Here is a 12,149-nt window from a genome sequence, read left to right as displayed (position 1 = left end):
TACACTTTGTAGTACTCAAGCAAGTCATCACAGTGAGCTAAAATTGTACAATGCCCCAGAGAACAGCAGCATTTACTCGAAAATTGAGACCCTCTAACCTTAGGATTGCATGGATCCATTTAGATCTTAGCATGTGCCGGGTTGGACATTCATGAGAACCCCAGTATGCCTGTCTTTGTGTTTTGAGTTGTGGCGCTGAGAAACACAGTAAAGCACCTTAAAGACCCTGGAAATGTGAAAAGTGGCCATTGCACCCTTTCCCATCCATTGTACCATTATTCCATTAGTGGAAATGTCAGTGCTAAGACAGTATGTGCAGATACTGACATGTATTGTAGATTTGAGGAACTGTGTAATAGACTTCTCCCTCCAAAAACTGGCCTTGTCTGTGATCTGTTCTACCCTCACAGTAGATTTTCTCGTCAGTAATTTCACAGTAAAAAGATTTTACAGGGGCCTGATTTAGTGATTTATGAAGATTTGAATCGGTTACACATATCCTGAAATCCTCTCAGACTTGCCCATATGCTGCCTGAATGTGCTATACGTTGCCCAAATTGCCTGGTTGCTGCCTCGATGACTTGAGTGTGTAGATGCATTTATGGTGGACCCACTTAGATTCAGCTCTGAAAGCTCTTTAAACACATATGCTGCTGCATTATCATTTAATCAGTCTATATGCTCAACATATATGGCCTGATCAGCCTAAAGGGATTTAGACCCGGACACTTAGCTGTGTTTTGCCTTGGGTTTAACCCTTCCACTGAGAGACTGTGGATGGGTTAACCCTGTTAACCCTTCTGTGTGTGTGTGTGTGTGTAGAGGCGTAATAAGTAACCTCTTATTTGTTTTCATATGGACTGTTTAGCTCCACCTAAGTGTATTGGTGCTCCCGTTCATACTGACATATCAGAGCTTGTGTGCGACCTGTTTCGGTACTGTCTGTACTGACATTTAGTAGTGTTTGGGTGTGGGTGTATGAGAGAGTGTGTGTTCTGATTAATACAGATTACTTACACCCACCAAAAACAGGCATTACTTTCTAATATGAACTGCTTAAGGGCTGAAAAAGGGCAGAGATAATCATGCTGAAGAGCAGAGCATTACGTACAGTCACGCATCCCCCTCTATACCCCTCTCAGTGTGCATTTAAAGTGTAATACCCTGTCAAAAAATCCAAACAAGTGTGTGTATGTGTGCGTTAATGTGTAAACCCACACATTCTTGGTGCATGTGTGAGATCCTAACCGTTACAAAGTGTGTGCATTTGTCCAGCATATGCAGCTCAGGGTATGTGTTAATGTGAGTGTGTCGAACCCTGGATGTGTGTGTGTGTGCTTGACCCTCCTCTCTGCCTTCTCCTTTTGCCATGGCTAGATCATGCCTCTTAAACCTGTTCTCTCCCCCCATCATCGACAAGGCCGACAACTAACAAACAAACAGGTTCTCCTTATCTAGCTCTCTACTAAACAAGGCCAGATAACTAGCATGATCATTTACATGCAGCATAGTTATCATAGAACCAGGTTTTGCTAGTGGGCTAGCATATATCTGTTTTGGCTGAGCCAGCTAGACTATTTAACTAGCTAAACATGTTTGTAGGCTATGTAGGTGGTAGTTAGCTAGCCTTGTTTCTGTTGGTAGATCAAGTTTTGGTACTAGCTAACTGTTTTCCACTGGTTACAGATGTAAGCAAATGACCTCATGAGCACAAAAGTGTTTTTTTTTCAAAGCTTAAATTCAAGTGTTTATGTTAAAATGATACATGAGAAAATGCTCTTTCTTAAAGAGTAACATACTGTTTTTAATCTTTTTTCAGAAGTAAGTGGCTGCCAGTATTGACCAACATGAAAGTTGCATCTAAAATATAATTTAATAAACATTATTTGTGATTAAATAATTATTTTACGTCCACGTTTATAAATGAGTGTGTTGCCAAGGGAGACAAAGTCATGAAAAACTACAAGACGAACCACTTTGTAGAACCAAGACTCAAGCTCTGTAAAAGCATGGGGCAGTTACACTGAAACAACCAAGATCTACTCTCTAAGACCTCAACGGAACGAGACTAAAAGGAAGACTCTTCATGAATTTGAGGAAAAAGGACTGAGAGGAACCAAGACTTAGAAGGAAGAACATGAAAAAGGACCACAGAGAAGACCTAAAATTAATGATTATTTTAAGGAATATGTGTGTCCTTGTTAACATATATGCATTCAAAATTAGTTAGTGACACTTTCTTGCCTACAAGTAACAAGTCAAGTAACAAACTGTTGTTTTAAATGACATCCCAAAAAGAATGTGACAACATCCGGGACTCTCTAAGTTCTAGCATTTTTTGTCTTGTTTATTTATTGCTTTTTGTGTTAGACAGGTTCTGCCCAACCTAACCACCCCATCATGCACCGACATGGGTCCTAGGTCAGAAACTTGACTACATGAACTGTGGCCATTTTAGGGTTTTTAGGATGTACCTTAGTCACGTTCCACCTTATCACACTGTATTTTGAATATGATTATCCCATCTCTAAATAAAGGGATAATATTTATAAGGATTTTATGCCTTAAAGATGTTTTTTTTAATAAAAGCAAAGTGGAAATGGCCCCTGTTTTATAGAAAAAAGTTCTCATATACTGATAAGAAATAGTGACTATAGAACTGGACTGGACATCTCAGGTTTATGTGCTTAGACATTCCATTTATTGACATATATGGCATATTTAATATCAGCCTATTAATTCTTAAAATGTCCAATGGAAAATCATCCAATCAAGATCTTGCTTCCAATGGCATCTACTAAGATTAAGCCAAGCGAGCTCTCGTTCAGGGTCTTGTTTAGGCCTTAAGGAGCTAAACTGATGGTTTTACACACCAGATTAGCCTCCAAGGTAATTAGAGTGGCAGTGAAATCTTGCAGTCACATTTTCTTTTACAGTGAGCGGAACCAATATTACCAATATTACCAATACACTTCTAGACGTCCTAGATATGTGACTGACTGTAGTCTAACCAGTCAGTTGTTAAAAATGGAAAACAGGTGGTACCTCATTAATACTACATACGGTACAAGCTCACATACCTGTTAATATCTTTTACAAGCTTAATGTGTATGTGTGATCTATTAATAGTCAAGAAACATTCATTTGCATTTCCATAATCTTAGTGTTGATATGTTACATTATTATATAATCCTAGCAGAAATTTTTGTCTAGCTCTAAAAAGTCTTACTGCTGACTAGAAGGAATGTTCACCTGTATCATATTAGGCAGGAAATTCATGTTTAGGATCATTCTGATGGCACATTCTGAAGGCAGCTTTATTTAAGTGTGAACCCTCCTGCCTCTTTGTCTCACTGGGCAACAGGGCAAGCGTAGCAACCCAACCGCAAACCACTTACACCCCCAGCAGAAGGCAGATGCCTCCATGCACTGGCATTTTGCCCAGCTGGGCTGCAAAGCTGCCACTCACTCGCCTCTAAACCCTAATCTCAGATTTACCCCTCCTCCTCTCTTGTCTTCTCTCTCTCTCTCTCTCTCTCTCTCTCTTTATCTTTTCCTCATCTGTAAATGGTGCAATCTGAGTATTTTTTTTAATGCATTTACCCCCCCCCCCCCCAGAAAATCTGTTATTAGGGTCTGAAGAAAGCCGGCCACATAATACCTCAATCAGCCAATCAGACAAGGCTGCCTGATTTTGGGTCTTAGAGGCCCTCTGGCCTCCACTCACTCCGAGGATGATCCCGGCTTGTTAGCTTTAGCTGTGTTAGCTTAAGCCTCAGCTCTGACTCCTAAACATGCCGTAGAAGACAGATATTCTACCTTTCAGTTCCAGTGGTGTAGTCTTAACTGCTCATTGAAATAATCGTTTGTACCTACAGACATTTTCCCAAAGCAGCTTTCCAGAAATGTGGGTCCACGTTTATAAATGAGTGTGTTGCCAAGGGAGACAAAGTCATGAAAAACTACAAGAAGAACCACTTTGTAGAACCAAGACTCAAGGTCTGTAAACGCATGGGGAAGTTACACTGAAACAACCAAGATCTAAACAGAGATACTCTCTAAGACCTCAACGGAACGAGACTAAAAGGAAGACTCTTCACAGATTTGAAGAAAAACGATTGAGAGGAATGAAGACATAGAAGGAAATACTCTCTGAGAACACGAAAAAGAACCACATAGAAGAACCAAGACTGAAAGGATGACTCTTCATGAGCCTGAAGAATAACAAGGGGAACCAAGACTGAAAGGAGAAACTCTCTAAAAACATGAGGAAGAACCATCGAGAGGAACCAAGACTAAAAGGAACTGAGACTAAAGGGAAGACTCTTCACGGATTTGAAGAAACTCTATAAGAGCATGATGAAGAAAGACTGAGAGGAAACAAGACTGAAAGGAGGGCCTTTCACTAGCCTAAGGAAGAATGACTGGAAGGAACCTAGACTGAAAAGAGAAACTGTCTAAAACATGAGGAAGAACCATCAAGAGGAACCAAGACTGAAAGGAGAAACTCTATAAGAGCATAATGAAGAACAACAGAGAGGAACCAAGACTGAAAGGAGGAGCTCAAGAAGAACATGAGGAAGAAACATCAAGAGGAACCAAGACTGAAAGGAGGACTCTTCAATAGACTAAGGAAGAATGACTGAGAGGAACCAAGACTGAAAGGAGGACTCTCTTATGAGCCTAAAAACAGGATGAAGAAGAACCAATAAGGGGAACCAAGACTCAAAAGCTGTCCACCCAAGACCGAAAAGGTGAAAAAAAAAGATCATGAAAAGATCAAGAATCAAAACTCAAGAAAACCATCTAACAGCATGAAAAAGAACCACTCAGAGAAATCAGGACTAAAAAAAGGAAAGGCCCCCGAAGATCATATGTAAGAACGTCTGGGAGGACACAAGATGAGCCTGAGGAACAAGCAGTGAAAAGTAAAAGCTCTCTCAGAGCATTAAAAAAAAACCATTAAGAAGAACCAAGACCCGCCCTCCTCTTGACCGCACTGACTGCTTTGCATCGTGCACTACTTCCCAAAATATTACAAAGGCATGTGTGTTAGCATTAGCAAAAGTGGTTTTTGAGGACTTGCAGTAGTCAAGGTTTCCAATTGGGCCTCCTACACCAAGGCATGATGGCCCATTAGACGTCCACCTATGCGTCATGGTAAAATTTAGAGTGCTCCTTCACCGGCAGAGTCCTAGAAGCACACCTGTGAAATTAGCATCCATGTTGGCTGCTAGCGCGCTAAAGACTCCTTGGAACCGAAGCGCTGGCGAATATTAATAAACACACACCTGTAAACATCAATGGCTGTAAGATTAGCATCATCTAAATGTGTGGGGTCTTGAGGGGAAGAAAGGAGAATGGGAAAGGGACGAGAGAGCCACAAAAAGAGCCACCTTTTTTGTTTATCATCGTTAGCGGGGGTGCGCCGAGAACATCCATTCAGCGCTCGCTCCTTGATCAACGAGGACGTGGAAAAAAAAAGAAGAGAGAAACATTCAGCAGAACAAAAAGGGGTTTTGGTTCAGAATAAACACGCATTATTCTCCCAAACAAACCGGCGACGGAGTCTTCTGCAATGAAGACATGATGTGTCATGATAATTAGAAGGCCGGACAAAAGGGGCCTGTTAATGAGCATGCAAATTTATGCACCCCCCCCCCCCCCCAACCCATCCCAACATTTCTGAAGCAGGCAGAGATGCATACGGCTTTTTTCCCCCTCCTCTCCCCCTCACTAACTGTCCCATTTATCCTCATTGCTCCACGCTCAAAAAGCTGGCGGATGAGTGCAGTCGCTAATGTAGTGCAGGTCGAGAGAGGAAGGGATGGAGGGGCGGAAAAAAAAGAGAGAGAGAGGGACAGACAGAGAATGTGTGGTACACCTACAGCGCATCTCTGAGCCTCATCACCCCCCAACACACAAAAACAAAGCTGATTGCACCCCCATACCCCAGTAACACCAACACACACACACACACACACACACACACACACATAAACACAAAGCCTTCATAGTAATTACTTCCAGATGCAGTCATAGGCTTTCAATGGGAGCGACGTGGGTCATGGGTGCATGTGCGCGTGCGTTTGTGTGTACATGTGTGCGATAATTACTATGGTGTGTGAGAGTGCGGTCGGGTCGACTTCGGAAAAATATATGAATTTGTGTGTGTGTGAACAGACGCTCCTGTTGAAAAGTTTAGAATGAATGTTTTCTTCAATTTAAAGCCAATTTTTTAATGAATACATAATTGGATAAAAAATCGCTGTGACACAACCGTCTCGATCTCTTCACAGCTTTCCATTAATTAGAGGATGTAAAAATTCTAGCAGTGTAGAGTCCTGAATGATGTACAGAGCTGAAGAGGATTCTGAGGATGAGGTTGTTAGAAATTCTATTAGGAGCACAAAGATATGAGTGAAAAGAATCTTGGAAATTCGAAACATGAATTTCAGAATTTGTCAGTGCTAGGGTGTGTGCCACACAGCTCCAGGGGTCCGTGTAGGTGAATCAGCTGTGCTAAATTGCCCCCTAGGTGTGAATGCTATGCTATGGTGTGTGAGGTGCCCTGTGATGGACTGGCACTCTGTTTCTCTTGCGCCCGATGAATTCAGATAGGCTCAGGGCCCACCAAGTACAATGGATGGATTTCAGAATTCCCTACTATTTGGGTGTGTATCCTGCTCTCGAGCTGCATGAACTTCACAAGTTCGTCTAACTTCCTTAGATAGGCAGATCAGATCCACCTGAGAGTCGTCCGAACACCAGATTTAATCAAAGAGCTCAGACTCAAAACCTGACTCCAAAAATCGGATCTTTCTGAACACAGGCCTACAAATAGGTAACAGCTTTATTTTTTCCACAGTGTAAAACCATTTATTTACAGGTTTAACTGTAAACTCAGTTAATAGTAGATGTAAGTTGAAGAAGTGTATAGTATCTGTTGGCCTATTCACTGGAAAAAAAGTTCACACAGTGTAAAGTCCATTTTCAGATTCTGTAAAGGAAAGCTGATATGGTGTGATATGATTCTAATACTTCAGCTCAGTGCAATGGTTTAAAATAATCAGTAGGACTCAAGGAAACTGTAAGTGAAATTGAACAGAGGTGTAAAATACTGTAAAGTGACTGAGAAAGCTGAATACTATACTAAAATACAAGTCACATCTATAATTTAACCGTAAGACAAATAAGTTGATGTAAAAAAAATTGTATATTTTATATATATATATATATATATATATATATATTTTTTTTTTTATATATATATTGTTATTTGTTTTGGTGAATAGTTTGTTTAAATCCTAGTGTGCACCAACTCTACCTGCCTCAGTTGCACACCTTCCATTTAATGGACTGACTTCATTTTTCAATGGTTGCTATTATTATTATTATTTATTATTTTTATTATTATTATTTCTATAACTACTGTTCCATATATCAATGACTATATCAGTACACTTAAGTCTTAGTCTTAAGTCTAGCACAGCACGCCTTTAGAGGTCTTGTGAAGTCCATGCCTCAACGGGTCAGAGTTGTTTTGGTGGCACAAGGGGGGTCTACTCAATATTGGGCAGATGATTTTAGCATTTAAATGTTTGGAATCACTTCGATTAATAGAAATCTTCTTAAATCATATTAAAAATCTATTTTTTTAATACAGTAATAACATATGCATAATACTTACATACAAATACACATACCACATATAATATGTACAGTCTATATCTTCAGCAGTCTTTGTTCTTTGTTCTAAGTATGTGTGTGTGTGTGTGTGTGTGTGTGTGTGTGTGTGTGTGTGTTTTGGAGCAGGCCATATAAATGAGAGTGGCCTAAAGCAGTGGATTGTGGGTAGGTTAAGGTGGCCAGGGTCTGCTCTCTCTGAGCAGATGGCATGTGGGCATTCCAGCCGTCCATATTGTGTTTTTTGGATGCGAGCAAGGAGGAAGAAAACTTCGTCCTGCATCTCCATTACTCTTCAATTACTACCACACACCCTCAATCGCTCTTAGTCCACCGCTTCCTACCTTCACGTCCCGTTGCTTTTTTCAGACGCTCTCAGTATCCATCAGCTGTTGTTTTGTGTTCTCACCTCGCTCACATTTTGCTCTTCCCTGCCTGGCCAACTTCCTAAACTCCTGTAAATGGCAGATGTGCTGCATTTATTCTCATTTCTGGCCTGTCTCTGTCGTTTTTCTCACTCTGTTGTTTTCTCGCTTATGCTGTGATTCTTTTCCTCTCTCTCATCTCTCTTTCACTCCCTCTTCTCTCATAAACAAAAAACAAAAAAAACGCAACCCAAATAATTTATGAATGCAAATGCAGCTCATTAGTCATTCAAGCCGGATTCCCTTTAACCCCTATAAACTCTAGTGGCCCATATGTAGACCCACATTTCAGTTCCACACTGTCATACCTACACACCACACTCGCTTACTGATCATACAGTATGAGAGGTTAATGATAATTATCAGATAATTCATAGAAGTGACTGTATTGTTGCTATTAGTAACTGAACAACAGATACCAACTAATTTAAGCAGTTAGCATTTATAGAGGGCTTATTACTTTATAATTCATAGCAGATAACAAAAAATCCCAGTAGATAGTAATTCATAGTAGTTCATAGTAGTTACTGTATACTAAGTGCAAAATCATTTGAAGTAGTTACTAGATCAAAGTCATTAACAGCAGCTATGGGATAACTAAATTACTGAATATTAGGCTAATTACTCAATAATTCATAGTATTTAGTAAGTAGTTTATAGTAGTTACTGAATAATTCATAGTAGTTCGTTAATAATTTATAGTAGTTACTGAGTAATACATTGTATCTCCGGAAATCTTCATAGTAGTTACTGAGTAACTCATAGTCATTATAATAGTCGAATAATTTATAGTAGCTCCTGAAATTTTCTCAGTCCTTACAAAATAATTCATAGTAGATATTGAATATTCATAGTATTTACTGAATAATTCATAGTCGTTGCTGAATAATTTATAGTAGATACTGAATAATTCATAGTCATTACTCAAAAAATGTATAGTAGTTACTAAATACATTATACTCGTTACTCAAATAATTTATAGTAGTTACTGAATAATTCATAGTCATTATAATAGTCAAATAATTTATAGTAGCTCCTGAAATTTTCTCAGTCCTTACTCAAATAATTCATAGTAGTTACTGAATAATTCAGTAATTACTCGAATGATTTATAGTAGTTACTGAATAAATTATAGTTGTTACTCTAAAAATGTATAGTAGTAACTGATTAATTCTTAGTAGATACTGAATAATTTATAGTAGATACTAAATAATTCATTGTCATTACTTGAATAATTTATAGTATTTACCGAATAATGTATATTATTTACTAAATAATTCATAGTCTTTACATGCATAATTTATAGTAGTTACTGAATAATTCTTAGTGGTTATAATTTATAGTTGCTAAAAGTAAATATTAATAGTTAATACTGGTTCATAGTTACTTAATAATATATAGTTAATGTTAGTCAAATGTGAAGTTATCATATCTTTTCTGGGTGACAGATAAAAAATAGATACATTTCGGACATATTCTTGCCTTTTCCCCCTAAAACAAACAGACAGACTTTAGAAATCCAGTCTCAAACCTGCGAATACAAAATGTAAATTAACATTAATAGTGATCATATTAATCATAATATAGTAACATGTAAATGCAAATGTAGTCTAAAAACTATTAAATATATTTTACATTTCAAATAAATTACAAATAATTACAACTGTTTCAGCTGTACTTATTTGGGTTAATGAAGGTTTTAGTCATTTGTATGCATTTTTGCTACCTTTCAATCACAATCTCCTACTCAGGACATCAACTCTGCACTAATGCCCGTAGGTTACTGCACTGGGCTACCGAGAATGAAGATTAATTGCTTCCAATTATTAATTAATTGTTCTGTTGAATGCCTTGCGTGTGTCTGTGTTAATTCGCATGTGTGAAGGCACAATGGACGAGAGAATGAGATTACTGTGTGTGTATTTGTGGGCTGTTTTGTCAGGTAGACATGAGTGTGTTGCTGAGACAATAAGAATGGACACGGTAACAAAGAGATGCTTACAGACAGCACTTAGGCCTTATTTTATCCAAATAAATGAGGTGAACGCCCTTTGAAACACACACACGCACACACACACACACACACACACACACACACACACACACACACACACAAAATCACTGTTTTGCGTTTACTTCATTAGCATTCCATGTTTTCCATCATAATTACAGCTTCTCACTTTTCCACCACTTGAAGGAAAAGAAATGAGGCAAACAAAGCACTAATCTACGGTGCATATCTACCATGTGTGTGTGTGTGTGTGTGTGTGTGTGTGTGTGTATAAATGTGTGTGTGTGCATTTGTCTGGTCTGTATAAGAGAGAAAGAGGCAGAATGGGTATTTCCAGTGATTGTGACCCTTTCTGAAATTGCACTTTTCCCCGTCCCCCTCAGTGGTCCGTACACATTAGACGATTACAATGGAACGGGTCACTAATGCACCACCTTGTTTCTCTCTCTGTCTCTCGCTCTCTCTCCCTCCCTCTCTCTCTCTCTTTCTCTCCCCCCTCCCCCTTACCCTCTCTCTCTCTCTCTAAATTCAGTAATTACCCATCTGCTGGGGTGCCCATAATAGCACTCTCAAGGGTTCTCCACCGTGTGTGTATGTGTGTGTGTGTGTGTAATAGCAGGACAGTAGTCTCAGTAACAAAGCATTACCATCTCTGATGCTCATCTCACTAAGTTTCAATGACACCTTTTTCTCTCACATCTCCATCTTTCCCTCCCTCTTTCCCTCACTCATTCACTCCTTCACTCGCGCCTTTCTCGCTCTTTTCAAAACCAGTAAAGGGATCTAAGCGCTGCTTCTTGGCTTGGAGGTACGGTTCTAGGAAAGTCTTTTAATTGGTTGAAAACCTTTACTTTATGTGTTTCATTAAGGTTTTTGGCAATCCTCGCACACCTCTTTAAAGAACCTTTGTAAGGCTTCGCCCCTAAGAACCCTTATTGTAGGTCTAAGGTTTAGCAGGCAGTAAGAGTGTGGTGTTTGAGTGAATACAGAGAAAACATGGACACGGTTACATACAGCGCCTCCAAGTAGTATGCAACCCCCTGCAGATTTTGCAGGTCTACACATTTGGAGGTAAAGTAGCATTGTGAAATTTTGACTGTAGATGGGCCTGGACATGTGAAATGCACTGCAGCAAAAAAAGAATGTTGTTTTTATGTTTATTTTTTAAAGTTTACCACAGGGTTAATTATTATTCAACCCCTCAAACCACCAGAATTCTTTTTGGTCCATTCAAGTATTAAAAATTTATTGAGGAATTTATTAAGAACAATGAGCTTCACATGCTTGGATTTGTTATCTTGTTATAATCAGCATAGCCCCTTTTCCAAACAAGTGAACGGCACTCATACATGGTCAACATGGGAAGACCATGTTGGCCACTAAGGCCATCAAGGACAAAATTGTGGAGGGTTACAAGGCTGGCAAGGGGTACAGAACCCTTTCCAAAAAGTTGGGCCTACCTGTCTCAACTGTTAGGAGCTGGAAGGCTTATGGAACTACATTCTGCTTCCCATGGCCTGAACAGCCTGTCAAAGCCTTTTCATGGTGATGGGGACACTGGTTTCAATAAATACCATTAGTAACGCACTCCACCGCAATGGTCTCCGTTCCAGACCAACCTGTAAGGTAGCTTTCCTTTCAAAGCCTCTTGTCAAGGCCCGACTATGGTTTGCTCATGATCACTTGGAGGACTCTGAGGCTGACTAGTTCAAGGTTCTGTGGTCTGATGAGATCAAGATTGTGGTATTTGGTGCTAGCCACACCTCGGGTCAGAGGATGACACTTCATACGACCCCAAGAATACCATCCCTACAGTCAAGCCTGGTGGTGGAAGCATCTTCTCAGCCAAGTGGCCTGGCCATCTGTTCCGCATCCATGGAAAAATGAATAGGACAGCCTACCTGGAGATTTTGGCCAAAAACCTCCACTCCAACACCTCTATCAAGGATCTTAAGATGGGTCATCATGTCATCTTCCAAAAGGACAATGATTAGGCATGTGCTTGGGGTCAACCTGGTTTAAGAGGG

The sequence above is a fragment of the Salminus brasiliensis genome, chromosome 1 (genome assembly GCF_030463535.1).
Source record: "Salminus brasiliensis chromosome 1, fSalBra1.hap2, whole genome shotgun sequence".
Lineage (NCBI taxonomy): Eukaryota > Metazoa > Chordata > Actinopteri > Characiformes > Bryconidae > Salminus > Salminus brasiliensis.
This window is presented reverse-complemented; position numbering follows the sequence as displayed.